The 19915-nt window shown below is 45.4% G+C and overlaps 1 pseudogene; it reads right to left on the bottom strand.

Annotated features, from left to right (window-relative positions):
* Positions 1–14604: 14604 nt before the first annotated feature.
* LOC105353809 lies at positions 14605–19472 on the bottom strand (annotated as a pseudogene).
* Positions 19473–19915: the final 443 nt, after the last annotated feature.

Here is a 19915-nt window from a genome sequence, read left to right as displayed (position 1 = left end):
CATGCTGTCGTTTTGTGGCAAACAAACATAATTTCTGTGTTAACGGCCACAATTTTTTGAATCTGGCCAAATTCAGGGAGACCTGACCATGAGCCAGTAGAGAGTATCATGCCGGGATGATATTTGATTCCATCTACACAAACAGATGATGCATTAAGAACCGACTCAGGCTTTGTAATGTTTTGCGCGATTACTCTCTGAACGTTCAAAGGGAAAGAGGCAAGCAAAAATGGGGTAACCTTTGTCATCTCAACTGATGGTCTGAAAAAAGAGCTACAGTCAAGGTGGTAACTGACTGCTTTCTGGTGTTTGGTAGCAAGTGTCATGGCAACATTTTTGAAGTTTTGCACATTACGAATTGCCTTTTTAAAGAACTTGTGCTTCCCCTCAAAGCACATTGTCCAAACATCACACAGGGGACCAAATTTCCTTACAAGCTGAGGGTAATGTTCCAAAAAGTGATGTTTTGGCCTTAAATTGAAATCTGGAAATGTTGACAGCAGCAGCTGTCTGTGCTCTGCTATTTTACAGTCCAGGAAATGCAGTGTCTCCTCAGTATGCTTTGGTGCAACAGCTAGCTCAACCACATCTTTGAGAAGCATGATAATTTCCCAAGTGTTGTCACCCTCGGGGACACAGTGACCAATAAGAAAAGGAAGGAGCCTTATGAGACACTAATTCTCATGGCCATTTCCACCAATGGTTCTTTTGTTGGAAAATCCCTTTCCAATAATCTGAGGTCGGTCTGTTTTGTCAGTAAATGTGTCGTTAAAGTGTCTGATGGCCTGATTTTAACATTTCTAGTGTGAAATAACCCTTGTCTATCATGTCTTTAAGACAAAGGGACAACTCAGTTGGAACAATGCCTTCCAATATATCATGCAAGATGTCAGGAGGGCAACCAGTGACTGCATGAAAGTGCTCAAGATTCTCAGTTAAAGGACATGCTCTTTTCACACCATAAGTTCGACTCAATGCTGGGTCCTCTCTCACCTCCTGCACCTACTTATCATGGGAGTCTTTGTCTCGAAGTTTAAAGTAACCAGAGCATACCTCTTGGTGTTGTTTGTCAAAACTGCTTGCCGAACAGAATCTGCAGAACTTGTCAGTGGTGAAACTCTCCAAGAATCCTGCCAGGGAGTGGGCACCAAGATTATCAGCAACAACAGACAGTGCCTTACACACTCTCACCTAGTTGTTCCAAGTAAACACCATGTTGCTCCAATAACTTTAGATCATAGATAAGAGGTTGCAGAACTTTAGCGTAACCACACTCGTTGACTGTTGAGGTATTGCCCAGTAGTGCAAGTTGGATTGAGTTAAGGGTTGACCTATATTTTGCAAGTATGTTGGCAATGACCCAGTATATGGCACATATTTTATGTTTCAGCTTTGATGTTCCTAGAGGATTGGCTACTTTGAAGTCATCAATGTAAAGTGTAAGAGCAATTGTGAACTCTTCCCTTGCAAGAAGAGAGTTTTTTTTAAAGCACTGCCCATCTACGTATGAGCTAAATTCCTGGTGGACATGGACTTTTTCTGACATGGCTTTATCCAATATGTCAGTTTTGTTCAGCAACTTCTGGAGCATGGGAACAATAGGGACATATGCAAGTGTTTTTTTGCCTTTTTCCACACAATATTCAATGGGGTTCACCAGTGGAAACTCTCTAAGTACATAGGCCGCTCTCTTTTTAGCAGTTCCTAGGGATCCATCTTTGGCACAAAATGACATGTTACTTTCTGATACGATATTGGTAACCACTCTCACAACGGTTTCATTAATGTCAGCGTAATATTTCTTTAGTACGGCCCTCACTCTGTTATGCAGAAGTGGCTGTGACAGCTTATTGATTTGACAAAGCTCCTGTATTACTTCTTGCACAGAACTCTCTGGTATGTGAAGGACAGTTTGCATCTTTAACAGAAGAGATGCTAAGTTGTGCTCAAGCTGTTTTTCTAAATCACGAAGATCATTCTCACTAGCTTCTACACTGACATCTTCTAAATCATCCATATCATCAGCATGTGACATTTGGTCTTGTGTAGCATCATTGTCATCGCTTACATTATCCAAACCAATGATTTCTGACTTGAAACTTTTCCAGTTCTGGTCCTGGTGTACTTTACTCTTGTGTGCTTTGAAAGTGGAGTATATACTTGTTTCAAAGTTACAGTCTTTATATGGGCACCTGACTTTATGGTTTACTTTTAAGTGTGCAGTATGCAGGTGAGTAAAGTAGTCAGTCTGAAAACAAGACTCGGCAAACCCACATGACAGACAGCAAAATTTAACTGGTGCATCTGGCTGCTGATCAACAGTTTTGGTGTGAAGGCGAGATAAATGTACTTTAAGTGCATTGAGTGATTTAAATGTACATGGACATTCCTGATATAAACAAGGAAAAGTCTGTGTTCTTGCATAACTTCCATGTTTTAGCCCATAATGTTTAAATAGCTGTGCTCTCTTTTCACAGTTAGGGCAATACTTACACTTCCAAAGCATATTTTTCAGAGGTTGGTATCCAGTTTGTCGCTAATATCAGGATACTGATTTTAAAGGAATCTCTTCCCATGACCTGCAACACAATAAAACAAAGAAAATAAGAGACAAAGCAACTTATATAAGCTACAGTGGTCTACTGCAACAATATACCTGAATTTTCAAAGTAGCTAACATTAAAGATATTATGTAATTGTTAGGAGTGTAACGTTTTTGCTATACTCAGTCATAATCCGGTTGCAATTCACTTTCTATTAAGTGCTTGAAGGTAAAATAATCACTAATGCAAAACATGTCATGCAGAAGACAATAATACAATGAATGGTCAGTCATTTACATTTAACGTTAATACTAGGAAAAAACGATGCAATGTGGTCGCTTACACTCTTCTTCGCCCACGGCGCTTTTAATCTGCCGAGAGAGGCAGTTCAAAGCCGGGCGCCGCCCGCTAAGACGCTACAGGTTGAAAATGTCCTGTTGAACTGATTAAAACGACAGTTTTCCAAGTTCACAAACAGCGCGTCAAAACAAAAAAAAAGTTAATTTGGCTAGCTAACGTTAAGCCATCAACAGGTGGTTACAGGTGATGTCCGTTGAACTTAATAAAATGTCTTTCTCTAAAGTTACTCATAAAAAGCCCCTCCAGTGATAAAGGTGACTTACTTAGCTAGCTAAGTACCTTAATGGGTGACAATGTTAATGTCCATCGACGTCAAACTGCTTCACTTGGACTTCTCACAAACAGCAACCAAGTGAAAAAAAACTTCTAACGTTAGCTAGCAGGTGAAAATGGCTGCCGACCTAGATAAGCTACCGTCCTCCCACTACTCACCAGCATCCCCTCGTATCAACACACAAACACGGAAACATTAAGTTGAATGACTCAGGAGCAACATTAGCTAAATCAAAGTTACTTACCATCTCTGGCGAGTTTTAGCAGAAACTGGACTGTCCGGTGCGCGGCGACAAAGTGACGTCTTCTCGGCAAAAAGCTTAGAGACGGCGGCAAAGTGACGTCTTCTCGGCGGCAAAGTGATGGTGATCACGTTCCCATCATGTATTGCATGACTAAAACTTGTGAATTTTAAGCTATTTCACTTAAAATTATTCACTGGCTCAACTAGCTCTATAAATTAGTATAACATACTTTTATCTGCTAGTAATGCAATCAAAACTTAATCGATTTGAGCCATGTAAGTACATTATACTTTAAATGTTTGATTAGATATGAAATCCGGGTTTACAGTGTATAAGGCTCTTATCTTTTTGCCCAGCTGTAGGACAGGACAAGTTGAAATAACAAAAACAAACCCAGAAGAACAGCTGTTACTCAGCAGAAGAAAGAATACCAACCTTGGACATTCGACAGACTATGGACCTTTTTTTTTATTTCACAGCATTACCTTATTATTGATGATGGTTAAAATGATTGATTTCAAATTATATTACTTCACTTGCTCCAAAAATTGATTCATGATTTTTCCTACTTAAACATATTTTGATACTTGATCAATTTATGCTGTGAAGATTTTTGAAACAGTATTATGTTTTTTTTTACTGATATAGTATTATTTTTTAATCATATATATGGTTTTTCTATTTAACATAATCTGCATATATTTTAGATAACTGCTCTGCATTTGCCATGTTGATTTCTAAAATAGTTATGTCTATTTTTTCATAATGGGTAAGTAATTCATCTTTGTTATGTTGTTTATTGATACTTAAGGATTCTTAATCCTGATAAAAGTTATGAACTTGATATGGATAAATCATGTAATAAAATGGTTATGGTAGGACAGGGGTGGGATTATATAAATTCACTGCCTTCCACTCCCTTTTTTACATCTAATTATCCTAAGTTTGATACGTCATTATATGAATGTATAACTGATGATTGTAATGTTTTTTGTGTCTTATTCATATTTGATCGCTTGAAATAAACTTTTAACAAATCAAATCATTTCAAAAACAAATCAATTCTTAAAAATGTAGTTTTGACCCTTTAATAACACTTGGCAGAATCCACCAATGCATTTTCTTCTGGCTTGCCCTCCTGTGTTTTGACCACAACAATAAACAATGACCCATCTACCCCTGTCCACTGTAGCGTATTTGTTGATTGCAGTCACCATAGCAACAGAGTCAGTAAAATTCAGTGTTTTTCATGTGTTGCGGCGTGTCAGGTTTCCTCTTTGTGTGTACGCGGCAAAATGATATTAAAAGGTTTACCACCAAGAGAAATGCGGGCTGCTTGTGATTTAATATATGCCATAGAATCCTTCCTGACAAAACAAAATTGACGACAAGGTCGTCTGGACCTACACTGCGCAACAACAAGGCTTTTTATGGTGATTAGGATATTTTTCCCACTTTCGCGCTCACCGAGGCTGCATTGCTGCGTGCTGAGTTAGCGTGTTTGTTCAAGTGGCTGAGTTTCATATCTTTAGCTAACTCTAACACACGAGACATGCTTGCAGCTTCACACATGTTAATTGATCTTCCCCAAAGGAATAAATCCCCCTGACATATGAAGGTTCCCACCTATTACCTAGTACTACCTGATAATCCCTCCTTCTTAACCCTTGTGCTATCTTAGGCACTTTAACATTGGGAGTTGGGTCATCTAGACCCCACAAGACAGTGCACTGAACCTTTTTTCTTCAATGATTTGTGATCTTCACTGGTGTCCATGGATTACAGGAAATCTTTCCACCTTTGTCATGGTAGGGAGAACACGTCAATGTAAGGGTGGGGTCATTTAAGATAGCACAAGGGTTAAATGAAGAACTTCAGGGTAATTTAACTTAAACATTTATGTTCTCAGTAAAAATTGCACCATTCCACAGTAAAGTGTTCCATTTGCATAACCAGTATTTCAAAGTGCTCATCTCAGGGAAACCCTTAAAAACTGAATGCATTTCTACACAAAAAACATCCAGTCCTATCGATGAGGAATGAGATAAACTACTCAGTTCCTCAGCCTAAGTGCAGTGATTCTTCTGCCCCAGAACTCACTCAGTTCCTATTGTTTGAACAAACATAGCCCTCTATGCCATGATCCTGTTTGTGAACTTCAGCTCTGCATTCAACACTATCCCTCCCACTCTGCTCCAGGACAAGCTCCTCCAGCTCAACGTGCCTGACTCCACCTGCAGATGGATTACTGACTTCCCGACAGACCAGAGGCAGTGCGTGCAGCTGGGAAAGAATGTCTCCACCACACAGACTATCAGCACAGGATCTCCACAGGGCTATATGCTTTCTCCTCTGCTCTTCTCTCTGCACACTAACTGATGCACCTTCAGCCATGACTCTGTAAAACTGATCAAGTATGTGGATGGTACCACCCTCATGGGATGATGATGAGTCTGCCAAGCTGTTGGCCCAGATGATGGTGCAGTTTTACACGGCCATCTTAGAATCCATCCTCACCTCCTCCATCACTGTGTGGTACGCTGGAGCCACAACCAGGGACATAAACAGACTGCAGCATATTGTGCGCTCAGATGAGAAGGTAATTGGCTGCAGTCTTCCATCTCTCCAGAACCTTTACATTGCCCTTCTCACCCTGGACATGGGATATTTGATCCACTACCTTCAAACAGGAGGCTTCAGTCCATTTGGCCCAGACCTCACAACACAAGAACTGTTTCTTTCCCTCTGCCGTTAGACTCATTAACACTTTTTAACTCTTCCCTCCTTAACCCTTGTGTTAGATGACCCCACCATTACATTGACGTGTTATACCTACCATGACAAAGGTGGATAAAGGGGGAAAGATTTCATGTAATCCATGGAAACCAGTGAGGTTCACAAATCATTGAAGAAAAAAGGTTCAGCGCACTGTCTAGAGGGTCTACATGACCCAACTCCCAATGTTAAAGTGCCTAGGATAGCACAAGGGTTAAACATGTCAACTTATCAGTCCAGTTATCCACTACCTGCACCTTCTTCATTCTCTGTTGCACTATTGTATTTATTTTTATTGCTATGATCACTGTGTCTTTATTTTTTTTCGGTTCATTACTGTTTATTATTATTTTTAGTTTATTATTATTCTTACTTGTTGTTTGTGTGTGGCACATTATCACCGCAGCAAATTCCTAGTCTATGAAACTATTTTGAACACTTCACTGACAATGGCAATAAAAATCCTTCTGATCTCTCGGATCTGATCACTTAACGTACTCAGGCAGCGCTCTGACTCTTACTGGAAAACATCTTTTAGGCTACGTTCCCACTGCAGGCTGAAACGACCCAATTCCGATTTTTTGCCCCTATGCGACCCAATTCCGGTCTTTTCTTGACAGTCTGAACGACACAGATACGATCTTTTCAGGCCACTTGGGTATGCCGTCTTGAATCTGAAACATATCCGATCTTTTCAATTGCGACCGCCGTCTGACCGGCCAGGCCACCTGAATCCGAATCGTACGTCATCAATACGCAACAAACGTCATCATTCTGCGTTGAAATAGGCGGGAACGAGAACATAAACATCAACCATGGCAGACGATGCATCAGAGACCAGTCAGTGGAAGGGAAGCGAGGTCACTAATTGGATTAATATTTCGGGTGACAGCTTTATTCAGGCCAAACTCCAGGGCTCTTATCGAAACCGGGCAGTTTTTGAAAAAAGTTCCAGCTAAATGGCCGAGCGTGGTGATGAACCTTTCCCGCGAATACTTTTTTTTTCTTTCTCCCCTTTCCGGCCATGGTCAGAAGCGCTGACCACGATCCCTGTTCTGACCCTTAGATTCTCCAGGATTCTCCAGAACGGGTTAATAAAGAGTCCATAGCATTTATTCTGGGGGAAACCTTCTTTTATTACCATTGTCCTTCCTCCGTAACACACAACATGAATGCGCGCCCACACTGCCCCCCCCATTCTCTCCCGATGCACGCGCTCTTGTCCTGTCTCTTACACAAACGGCCACCCGCGGCCCCAACACATACACATTCCCATACCACAAGAGTGGGTACAGATGATCCTGGCTCCAATGCCTTCTTAAAAATTAGAAGATTGTTATTGTGCTGGCTCCTTTGTGAAAATAAATGTATTAATGAAAAAACAGCTCCGCTGTTGAAAACACTGTTGTTGACATCCATGTTAACGTTAGCTACTTCCGTAATCAACGAGTGACTTTGTTCACCGTTGAGTACTCTGCTGCGCATGCGGGTCAATTCTGGGTCATTTCACGGTCACACTGTAGATCACAAAAGTTCGGATTTACTCGGAAATGTGAGCGGTCTTGCAAAAAAATTGAGCATTAAGCCTTGCAGTGTGAACCATCGTAGGGGCCATCGTAGCTGGATGGCCCCAAGAGGAGAGAAGCAGAGTACTGAAACGGACTGATGATGAAAAGTCAAACGAGAAAAGGAAATAATTGGAGTTCACATCATTTGGCTGATTTCAGTTCAAAACAGGAGGCAGAAATTCAGAAGACCAAGCTCCACACATCTCTAACTGAAATGACTTGTATTTAAGGTCAAGATGTTTGCTGAGAGTGAACATTTAAAAAACAAAAAAAACCAAATCGTGCCCACTATGAAGTACAGTGGTGGAAGGTTGATGGTGTGGGCTTGTTCAGGATTCAACATCAGCTTCTCTGTAAAGCATTGTAGTACAAATTCATCTGTGTGAAGCTCAAGCCGGGTCAGAGAAGTTCCATGATCCAAGCTCAGAAGTAGCTCTATAGCATACCCAGGAGAAAGAGAAATATTAAAGAACTTAGATCCAGACAAAGTCAGAACCTAAACCTAACTCATGTGCTTGATGGTCAACCTTCGAGCTGTGGTGGACCTTTATAGAAATGAATACAGTGGGGGAAAAACGTATTTAACCCTAATGTTAAAGTGCCTAGGATTGCACAAGGGTTGAGTGGGGGAACTTACAAAATTGGGGCCGGTGTAACCCTTGTGCTATCCTAGGCACTTTAAAGTTGGGAGTTTGGTCATCTAGACCCACTAGACAGTGCGCTAAACCTTTTTTCTTCAATGATTTGTGATCTTCACTGGTGTCCATGGATTACATGAAATCCTCTTCACCTTTATCCACCTTTGTCATGGTAGGTATAACAGGTCACTGTAAGGGTGGAGTCATGGGATAGCATAAGGGTTAAAAAGACGCGAGAGGCCTGTATTTTTTTTTTTATCATAAGTATACCTCAACTGTGAGAAAAAAAATCCAGAAAATCACAATCTGATTTTTAAAGAATTTATCCGTTAATTATGGTGGAAATTAAGTATTGGGTCAATTAGAAAATCTGAACTAAATACTGTGTTATGGCAATGTGTTTGGGATTATTGTCATGCTGAAAGACCAAGCCAGGTTTCATCTGCAATGCCCTTGCTGATAGAAGGAGGCATTCACTCAAAATCTGACAATACATCGCCCCATTCATTCTATCTTTACACAAGGGGTCGGCAACTTATGGTATCCGTGCCAACTGTGGCATGCAGAGGGAAAGACAGTGGTTTTGAGGTTGAAGAGTCATCATGCTGATCTTTTTAGAGACTTTTGCTCTGTTCTAACCCCTGTGGTTGAAAAAATATCAACCCTACAAGATGACATTAATTTCTGCAAAACCACAATTCAAACATTAATGGATGAAAGACGGAGCAAAGCCACCATTACATTTGGTGATGCTGGTGTTCAAACTCTCCTGGTAGCACAGCCAGATCAAGACCCTGTGGGTGTAGCCCGCGCACCTAGGTTGCAGTCTACTGTGCAACATGGATTTCCTGATGACCATATTGAAACTCCTGGAGGTTCTTTAATCCATGGAGAACCGAAATCCAGGTTCATTGGAAAAAGTCCTGTTAAATTACAATTTACAACTTTTGGAAGGATTGATGATGTTTCAGATCCTCTGCAGTATCTGGAAAGATGTGAGGATTTTCTGGCTCTAAATCCACTATCAGACGAGGAACTGGTTGCTACCCTTCGGAATGTGCTGCATGGGACAGCAAGAGACTGGTGGGATGCGGCTCGTCACAAGGTCCATACATGGAGAGACTTCAGTAATCAGTTTCGTACAGCATTCCTCTCTGAAGATTATGAAGATGAACTAGCAGAAAGTATCAGGAATAGAGTACAGGGTGAAGAGGAAAGCATTCAGGATTTTGTTTACGTGTATCAATCTCTGTGCAAACGATGGAAACCAACGATTCAGGAACAGGAAATTATAAAACTAATTTTGAAGAACATTAACCCACAACTGGCCAGCCAGCTGAGAAGTAGCCAAGTAACATCTGTGGACGCACTTGTTAGGCTTGGACAGCAACTGGAGAAAGATAAAGAAAACCAACAACAATATGAGCAAAGAAAAAGCTTAACAAGGAAACCAATCAAAACCATGACAGTTGAACCTCCAAAATTATCTCCTAACGAGATTCCAGCACAATTGCAACAAACCTATAAGCAAGGTCAAGCTTTTTGTTGGCACTGTAAGGGCAACCATTCTCCATCCTCTTGCCCCCTGTTGAATGCTACCGGGAATAACAAAAATCCTTTTCCTCCACAACGTCCTCCACCCTCTCAGCCTTCTGCCAGTGGTCAAGGTAGGCCTCCTATACTGAGTTCTCTTTCCTGTGACTTTCCCTCTCTAACTGAAAATAATCCATTCCCCAGTCAGTTATTCCTGCCACTTCATACTGGGACATGGAAAGGGGTTGCCATATTAGACACTGGATCTTCCTACACATTAGTGAACGAAAATGTATTGAAAATGATTAAGCAGCCACATGACCAGTTAACGGCCTGGATTCGTGGACCTTTATTCCTGGCAGACGGAGAAAGCAGAGAGCCATTAGGTTGGAGCCAGATGACTCTCACTTTACAGAACCAATCTGTGGTGTTGCCTTGTGTCATCATGCCCGCTAGCCATCTTACCTTTCCTGCTGTCATTGGATTGGATTTCCTCTGGTTGTCTGGTTTACAGTTCGATGTTTCAGAGAACTGCTACTGGTTCAAACATAAAAAAAGCAGAACTATCAGTTTTTACCTGAGCCTGCAGAAACCTCAGCCGTTTGTACTAATACTGCTCTGGCGTTGTATTCAGCTCTTCTTCCAATAACATCAACTCATGAGTATTTTGTTGTTAATCCTTTCCAGGAGGCAATTAAAGACGCTCATTTGGATGAATTCGGCAAACCCCAACTTTTGTGCCAGCTTAAGGAAAATGTAACCGTCTGCACTGAGAAATTGGGTCGTACTGACATGCCCACGCATAAAATATGGCTAAGTGATGATGTTCTGCTCAAACAGAAACCATACTGGGTCTCCCTTGCTAAGCAGCAAGTCATTAAAGAACATATAAAGGAGATGTTAGAGAAAAATATAATTGAACCTTCTAAGTCTTCATATGCTGCTCCTGTTGTTCTGGTGCCCAAGAAAAACAATCCCAAACCTCGGTTCTGTGTGGACTATAGGAAACTGAATGTTATCACACATACTGATGCATATCCTATTCCGAATATCCAGGAAATATTGGCATCCTTGTCAGGAGCTTCAGTTTTCACCACCTTGGATCTCAACTGCGGTTACTGGCAGGTAAAGATGGATGAAGACAGCAAGGAAAAGACAGCTTTCATCTGTCCAATGGGTCTTTACCAATTTACCGTCATGCCATTTGGTTTGAAAAAGGCAGCAGCTACTTTCCAGCACCTGATGGAAATGGTTCTAGCTGACGTAAGAGGAAAATGTTGTTTTGTGTATTTAGATGACATCATCATTTACTCACCCACATATGAGCAACATCACCTCGACATCCAAGCTGTCCTAGACAGGCTGAAAGAAGCCAATCTAACCATCAAAATGAAGAAATGTCAATTCTTCAGAACCTCTCTGCGATTTTTAGGTCATGTTGTTACTTCTGGTGGAGTTTAAGTGGACACAGAAAAGACAAAAGCGATCCAGGATTTCCCAGTTCCTCAAAACCTAAAGGATTTCCAGAGGTTCTTGGGAATGGCTGGGTGGTACCATCGCTTCGTACCACACTTCTCTGAACTTACTGAACCACTAAATGCACTCAAACGTAAAGTAGCCAAATTTGTTTGGACACCTTCATGCCACAACGCTTTTCAAACACTAAAAAAACATTTGATTTCTCCTCCTATTTTAGGCCATCCAAACTTCAGTCTTCCATTTTTTGTCTACACTGATGCCAGTGACGTCGGATTGGGTGCTGTTTTGACTCAGCTAACAGGATTGGGTTCCGAACGAGTCCTTGCCTTTGCTAGCCGCACTTTGAACCAGGCTGAAAGAAACTATTCTACGACGGAACAAAAATGCCTCGCTGTAGTTTGGGCTCTGGAAAAGTGGAGATACTACCTTGAAGGAAGGCCTTTTACAGTGATCACTGATCATTCATCCGGGAGCCGGTTTAGCTCGTGCTGGTTTGCGGCGCCTTCCGTCCGTGAAACCAGGGTTCGACTCCGGGCTGCTCCCTGTTCCCTTCTCTACTTCTGTGCCGGTCCCAAGCCCGGTTGCTTTGAGAGGGTTGCGTCAGGAAGGGCATCCGGCGTAAAACATTGCCAAGTTTACCATGCGACTTGTTTGCTGTGGCGACCCCTGATGGGAAAAGCCTGAAAGGGAAACAACAACTGATCATTCATCCCTTATCTGGGTTTTCAAAACACAAAAACCCAGCACCAGAATTCACATTCACAGTGGAATAACATAAAGGAAAATATAACACTGTGCCGGATGCTCTGTCAAGAGCTCCAGTGGATGACTTCCTGTATTCAACCGTCACTTGTGCAGCTGTCCTTCATTCAAAAGGGGACACATGCAAAGATTTTCAAATTACAGATGCGGACATTTGGAAAGCCCAACAGGAGGACTTGAAAATACAGAACCTGTACAAAAGAATTATGGACAATGGGGAGATAATTGAAAATGAAATAGTAAAATTCACGATAGTGGAGGACAAGATCTATCGAGTCATTCATCTACCACATAAAACGCTGTACCAGATTTACCTACCTGTTTCTCTGTGACAACAAGTCATTCATCATTTTCACGAGAATCCATTATCTGGCCATCTGGGAAGATACAAAACATATAAAAGTTTGCAAGCACTGGTATACTGGTCTAAGATGAGTTTGGATGTAAGCTCTTATGTTCAACGCTGCCATAATTGTCAGGTCCACAAACCTGCGAACCGGAAACCCCCGGGTAAGCTCCAACAGGTCACAGTACATGCTCCTTGGGAGATGCTTGGAGTTGACATTATGGGTCCTTTACCCCGAAGTTCAACCAACAACCAGTATCTTCTGGTATTTGTGGACTATTATACCAGATGGGTAGAGTTTTTCCCTCCTCGCCAGGCCACTGCTGAGACCATCTCTCAAGTCCTACGTAAAGAGATATTGACCCGTTGGGGGGTGCCAACGTACATTTTGTCTGACCAAGGCCCTCAATTTATATCATCTGTGTTTGAGGGAATGTTCAAACGATGGACTATCCAACAAAAATGAACTTCCCCATATCATCCCCAAACCAACTTAACAGAAAGAATCAACCGGAATCTAAAGGCGATGATTGCTTCTTATGTGGACAACAACCACAAAAGCTGAGATAAATATCTGCCTGAATTCCGTTTTGCATTAAACCCAGCAGTGCACGAGTCTACTGGTGTCACCCCTGCTGAGTTGAACTTGCAACGACCACTTAAAGGACCCTTTAATTCTGCACTTAGTCCTCAACTGTGTGCACCAGATATACCTGTATATATAACAGCAAATCAGATTGCTGAACTTCAAAAGTTAGTCAAAGCCAATGTTCATAAAGCAAGATTCCAATAAAAGAGCAACTATGACCGTGGACGAAGGGATGGGGAGTTCCAGGAAAAAGACAGGGTATGGCTGCGTGCACATCCATACAGCAGACTGGATAAGTCCTTTTCTGCAAAGTTGGCGCCACGATGGAAGGGACCGTATAGAATTACAAGACGAGTTGGACCTCTGAATTTTGAGGTTGTTCTTGAGGATACTGGTGAGGACCTGCGCATTGTCCATGTGGCCCAAATGAAACCATGTTATCCCACAGCAGCCGAACTGGACAGAGAACAACACCAGAGAGTACTCGCAATTTTCCAAGAAGATAGTGATGACGAGGACTTTGCAGGCTTTGTGTAATTCATTTACTGCATCTCAAAAAAAAAAAAAAAAAAAAAAAAAAAAAACAGGGGGAAGGGGGTGTGGCGATCTGACAGCTTGCATATCGCCCTGATGAAAATCACCTGTGCAGGTCAGAGAGGAGAGGCGTGCCCTCTAATCAGAGTGCCATCAGCTGTGGAAAAAGGGGACATTAAAAGACAGACGCAGAGGATCTGGGAGAAGAGCAGTCAGAGAGAGAAGGGAGCTGAAAGAGGATCCAATGACTAACCATGCGTGCTTCATTCTGAAAGACTGACGTCTTCTGAGAGGAAAACCTGATCAGATGCTGCAGAACTTTTCCAGACAGTTTACTGCACAAGGCCTCACCCTGCACTATCCACAACAGTGGTCCCCAACCAACGGGCCGCGGCCCAGTACCGGCCTGCGGGACACTTGGCACAGGGACGCACAGAAAAAAAAAAAAAAATTCCATTTTATTTTTTAAATTTTTTTTATCTCGAAAAATTTTTTGAAATGTGACCGGATTCTCTCTGTTACATCCTTCACACTTAACGAGGGTAGAAGTCGCGACACCAAACATCACGTGATACACCCCCTTAAAATTAAACCCAAACAACCAAAATGAGCAAAAACCAAACTTCTTTAGAAAGTTGCTTTGTCAAGGGGAAACGGTCCAATGAAGGGACAGAAGAGGAGACTGCACCCGCTTAAAATGGGAAATCTGCCTTTAACAGGCAGTATCAAGAAACTTATTTAAAATATGGATTTATCGCCACGGGCAATTCCCACGCACCAAACCCGCTGTGCGTAATATGCGGTGACCGGCTCTCCAATGAGGCGATGAAGCCTTCAAAATTGCCCCCCCACACACACACCGGTCCGCGGTAAACGTGCCTTGCGTTGCACCCCCCCACCCACCCACCCCCACTGGCCCACGGTAAACGTGTCTTGCGTTGTACCGGTCCGCGGTGACAAAAAGGTTGGGGACCACTGATCCACAAGACACCTGCTCAAAACCTGGATTAAAGTCACAACACAACAAATTGGACCAAGAACTTTAGGTTAAGAACTTAACCCCGGTTCTCTGAAACATGAGTGAGGTATCTCACTATGGGACACGCCCCCTGCGCTGTCCCCCAGAAGCTCTTTTACATTACGCCAGTCTTGACTGGCAGACAGAAGGTGACGTCTGCTCTCAGGAGGCGGGACTTCCTCCTGCTATAAAAGCCGGACGCCATCTTCTCTCCTCAGTCTAAGTAAGCACACCTCTTCTCGCTCCAGGCAAGGAGGGTGATCTGGTGAGATACCTCACTCATGTTTCAGAGAACCGGGGTTAAGTTCTTAACCTAAAGTTCTCTTTCAACATTCGTTTCGGTATCACACTATGGGATTTAGAGACTCCCGTATTGCCAGATAAGCTTACTCCGAAGACCAACAGAGATCATACAGGTGTAGGTGTGCACCCCACACCTAGCACTGCGTGAGGCAGCCCTGGTCTAGTGACATCCAATCTATAAAATCTGATGAAAGTGTGAGGTATTGCCCAACTGGCAGCCGTGCACACGTCATCCAGAGAGATACCCTAAAAAACTGCCCGTGATGATGCCATGCTGCGAGTGGAATTAGCGCGCAGGCCCGCCGGGGGTGTTAACCCCTTGCTGTTATAAGCCATGGTTATAGCGCCCACAACCCAGTGTGACAGGCGTTGTTTGATTATGGGCTTACCTGTGTGAGGAGAAGCCCACGACACAAACAGCTGCTCAGATTTTCTGAAGCCAGCCGTCCTCTCCACATACATGCGCAGCGCCCGCACAGGACACAATGTGTGAAGCCTCTCTTGCTCCGTAGAGGAAAATGGAGGCGGGTTGAATGCCAAAAACTCAATTGCGTGGTAAGGTATGGTAGGGTTGAAAACCTTGGGCATAAATGCCGGATTCAGTTTCAACAAAACCTTAAAATCCCCTCTGGAGAACTGCAAACAGGACGGGTGAACTGAAAACGCATGGATGTCGCTCACTCGCTTAGCAGAAGCTAGTGCAATAAGAAAAGCTGTTTTAAAAGAGAGCGCTTTGAGGCTCACTTGCCTAAGTGGCTCAAACGGTGCGCACGACAGTGCGTCCAGCGCCACCAATAAATCCCAAGGAGCAACAAGGCTCGGTCGGAGCCGACGTGCGCCCCTCATAAACTGACAAATAAGCAGGTGCTGGCCCACTGTTTTGTCATTAAAACCTATGTGACAGGCGGATATGGCCGCCAGATACACTTTAATGGTGGAAAAGGACAAACCTTTTTTAATCAGTTCCTGAAGGAACGATAGAATGACTGGGACGGGGCTCTGGAAAGACACTTCAGCCATTTTTACGCACCAGTCCTCAAAAAGGCGCCATTTGGCGCCGTAGGCGGAGCGGGTAGACCGCGCCCTGGCACTCTGGATCGTGTCCACGACGTTCTGCGGGAGTCCCGCTGCCATGAGATTCAGCCTTTCACGGGCCAGGCCCACAGAGCCAGGCGTTCCGGATGAGGATGAAAAATTTCCCCGCGGGCCTGGGACAGGAGGTCCCTGCATAAAGGCAGAGGCCACGGTTGGCTGTGCAGCATCTGAATGATGTCCGCTAGCCAGTGTTTCCCGGGCCACCGAGGGGCTACGAGGATGAAGAAGTGTTTCCCCTCCCGAACCCTGGTGAGGGTAGGGGCAATCAACTCCAACGGCGGGAACGCATACAGAAGTCGGCAAGGCCACTCGTGCGCTAGAGTGTCGACCCCCAGGGGGGCAGTGAAAGCCCCACAGACCGTTCACTGTCCTGCCCTCGTGAGTGGCTCCCCAGCCTGTCAGCGAGGCGTCTATGGTGATCACCTGTCTTGTTTGCACGGTTCCCATGACAATGCCCATGGTGAGGAAAGAGATATCCCTCCACTTGTGTAGGGCGAGAATGCACGTCACCGAAGCAAGCCCCATGGCGGGCGGGGCTTAGATTGAGCGACGCCACCCACCACAGAAAAGGACACATGTGTAAGCGACCAAAAGGGATGACGGACAGAGCCGATGCCATCAGCCCGAGGAGCCTGAGGCACAGTCTGAACGTTATCCACGCCCCCCTGCGGACAGACACGCTCGGAAGGCTGTCACTCTCTCTGCTGAGAGTCGCGCTCTGAACTCGACTGAGTTCAGGGATAAACCGATTAAAGTGATTGTTTGAACTGGTGTCAACACCCACTTTTCCCAGTTTACTGTGAAGCCCAGTGCAGTTAGGTGCGATGTGAGCAACCCGGCCTGCGTCCTGAGTTCTTCGGGAGACTGCGCTGCGAGTAGCCAGTCGTCTATATACGTTGCCAGCCGAACGCCCATCTGTCTCATGAGTGCGACCTCCGTGCATTTCACAAACACCCGCGGACTCAGTGAGAGCCCGAAGGGGAGCACTAGAAACTCGTGAATCTTCCCTCAAGAGGAAAATCTGAGATACTTTCTGTGAGGGGGGTATATTGGGACGTGAAAATATGCATCTTTCAAATCTATGGATATGAACCAGTCTCCTGGACGCACAAACCGTATCAGACCTGCGTGTGTTAGCATTCTGAATTTGTACTTCCTCAAGAATTTATTCAGTGCTCGCAGGTCTAGAATCGGACGCAGGCCTCCACCCCGTTTTGGGACCAGGAAGTATCTGGAGTAGAAACCACTGTGAGCCTGCTCCGGTGGCACTAGCTGAATGGCTCTTTTGCCTTGCAGTGTTTTGATCTCTTCCTGCAAAATGCTTGCGTTTTGCCCCCTGGCCAGCAGTATACCCTTGAAAAGGGGAGGGGGGGATGCAAACTGGAGTCTGTAACCTTTGGTTACAGTCCTTATAACCCAGTGTGGCGCCCCGCAGTGTCGCCATAGCTGTGATTTGTCCGAGAGCGGGACGAGCGGCTTCCACGCTGAGACACTGGTGGGCGTGGCCAACGCGAGCTGCGCTGACGCAGGGCTCGCTGCTACCACGGGGCTGGGCTGCTGTGCCACTGGTGGAGCAACAGCTCCCTCCTGTGGCCTCATGTGCAGCCGCGCCGCTCCCAGCCGGCTTCCCGTCATTTGTATGTGTTTTGTTTTTTGTTTTGTCTCTTTGTGTTGAGGCTGCGCCCTTGGCTCGGGGCCTGGTTGCATGCCTCGGGGATTTTTTTTGTGTGTTTGTTTTAAAAACCTTTTCAAACACTTTCTGGGACACAGCTGTGGCTCCACTGAGCTCTCTGTGGGTCCCTCTTTTTTCCTCTTTAACTGGCTGTGAACTGTGAGGGCCACCAGGGCCTCTGCACGCAGTTGGGTCGGGCTGGAACATGCCCTGGAGAAAAACGACGGGAACGGAATGTGTCGTGGAAGGGGGGAAGCAGGCTTCTGGTTGTGCCCGTTTCCCCCCCCCCCCGGTGGTTGCGCCCTAGGTGGCACGCCTCTTTTTCTTTGCGCTCTCAGCGACAGGAGGCGCTGGCTGGGCTGCCGTTGTCACGTTGGGAGCAAACGGTTTCTTGGCCCAGGCCCCTCTGGCCTCAGCAGGCTTGCCGTGGCTCCGGTCACCTGGCTGAGGCTGGCGTTTTGGAGTGCGGTAAGCTGGTCTAGCTACCGCTTTCAGCGAAGGAAAGACACGGTGCAGCTGGGATAGGAGGGGGTACCTTCCTGGGCAGACACAGCTACAGCGCTTCACCTTCCCGTTTCTTCTCCTCACAGCGCCTTTGCATAGTGGCTACCACTGGTCCAAATAGGCTCTTTGGGTCCACCGGCACATCGAGGAGTTGAGTCTTCTCCTTCTGAGAGAGACTAGATAAGTTCAGCCACCGGGCTCTTTCCTGGACCACCATGAGGGCCATGGCTCGCCCAGAGGCTTGGACTGCGGACCTGTGGAGACGCAGACAAAGGTCTGTGACCACGCATCGCTCGTTCCACAGGTCTGGGGTTGGTGTGGCTGACATCTGTTCCTGCAGCTCTGCCTGGTAGGCTAGGAGCAGAGAAGATGCATTCAGGGCTTTCACTGATGAGGCAACGGCCTTGTAGCACTTTTCAGTGAGACTGGAAGCAGTCAGCTTTCGAGGGCAGGGCGGGGCCCGCGGAAGTCATGGTGGACTTCTGCGTCGGGTGCAGGTGGGATGCCAGCAGCGGTTCGACTGGAGGGATATGCGAGAATCCGTTATCCTCCATGTTAGCCCAGTCCAAAGCCGAGCCTCCCAGGATGGGGCTTTTGGCTGAAAAGGGGGTGCTCCAGGTCCTGGTCGCTTCCTCCAAGCACTCAGGGAACACTGGCAGCAGCTGTCTGCTGGAAGACTTGGCTTTAGGCAGTCTTTTTCCCTCATAGCGAGACGTGGTGGTCTCAGTGAGGGCTTCAGGCCACTTAATGCTCAGCTTTTCAGCTGCTCTTCTGCAGACATCATGCAGGTCCATCGCGGCGGTCGGGTTTGGGAAGCAGCCACACGCGTCGCCCGCAGCCAGCGGCTTTGCAGCCGATGGCAGAAGGAAAGGCTAGCTGTCCTCCATGTTGCAGCCCCAGACACGCAGCACATGCAGAATGGGTGTCTGCCCCGGCAATTTTGTTGCCGCATATGAAGGCTCTAGGCAGAGGTCTGACCGTTTCCATGGCGAGGAAAGGCTCAGGCTCCATGACGACTTCGTCGACTCCGGTTGAGAGCGAAGCGCGAAAAATACTAGTATGGTGACTAGTTCTAACGGGTGCTGTTTGGAGACAGACCAACCGCGTAACCCAGACAAGCTATGTAACACCCACTAGCGTTCAGCGACCGAGTTGTTAGCTCGCTCTAAGAACAGTTAAGCTAGCTTCGCATACTACACCTGCCGTCTGAGGATGCTTCCGGGAGCGAGAAGAGGTGTTAGACTGAGGAGAGAAAATGGCGTCCGGCTCTTATAGCAGGAGGAAGTCCCGCCTCCTGAGAGCAGACGTCACCTTCTGTCTGCCAGTCAAGACTGGCGTAATGTAAAAGAGCTTCTTGGGGACAGCGCAGGGGGCGTGTCCCATAGTGAGATACCGAAACGAATGTTGAAAGAGAACCCACAACTCTTTAACGTAAAACACGGAACTGCTCCTGTACAACAAAGACGGTTGGAAAACCTGGACCGGATCCCCTCTACCAAGGACTGGATTCAGGAAACAACGTCCCAGGAACCCGGAATGGATTTCGAAGGAGTACTGGACTGAACAAGAAACAAAAGGTACTCGGAAGAAGTAGACTGTGTGGCCTTGCTTCCTAACTTAATTTCAGGAATACCCCCCTCCCTAAAGTAATAGAGTTTAAACGAACTTTGGGCTTTTG

This window comes from Oryzias latipes, chromosome 19, assembly GCF_002234675.1.
Source record: "Oryzias latipes chromosome 19, ASM223467v1".
In the NCBI taxonomy this organism is placed as follows: domain Eukaryota; kingdom Metazoa; phylum Chordata; class Actinopteri; order Beloniformes; family Adrianichthyidae; genus Oryzias; species Oryzias latipes.
This window is presented reverse-complemented; position numbering and strand designations above follow the sequence as displayed.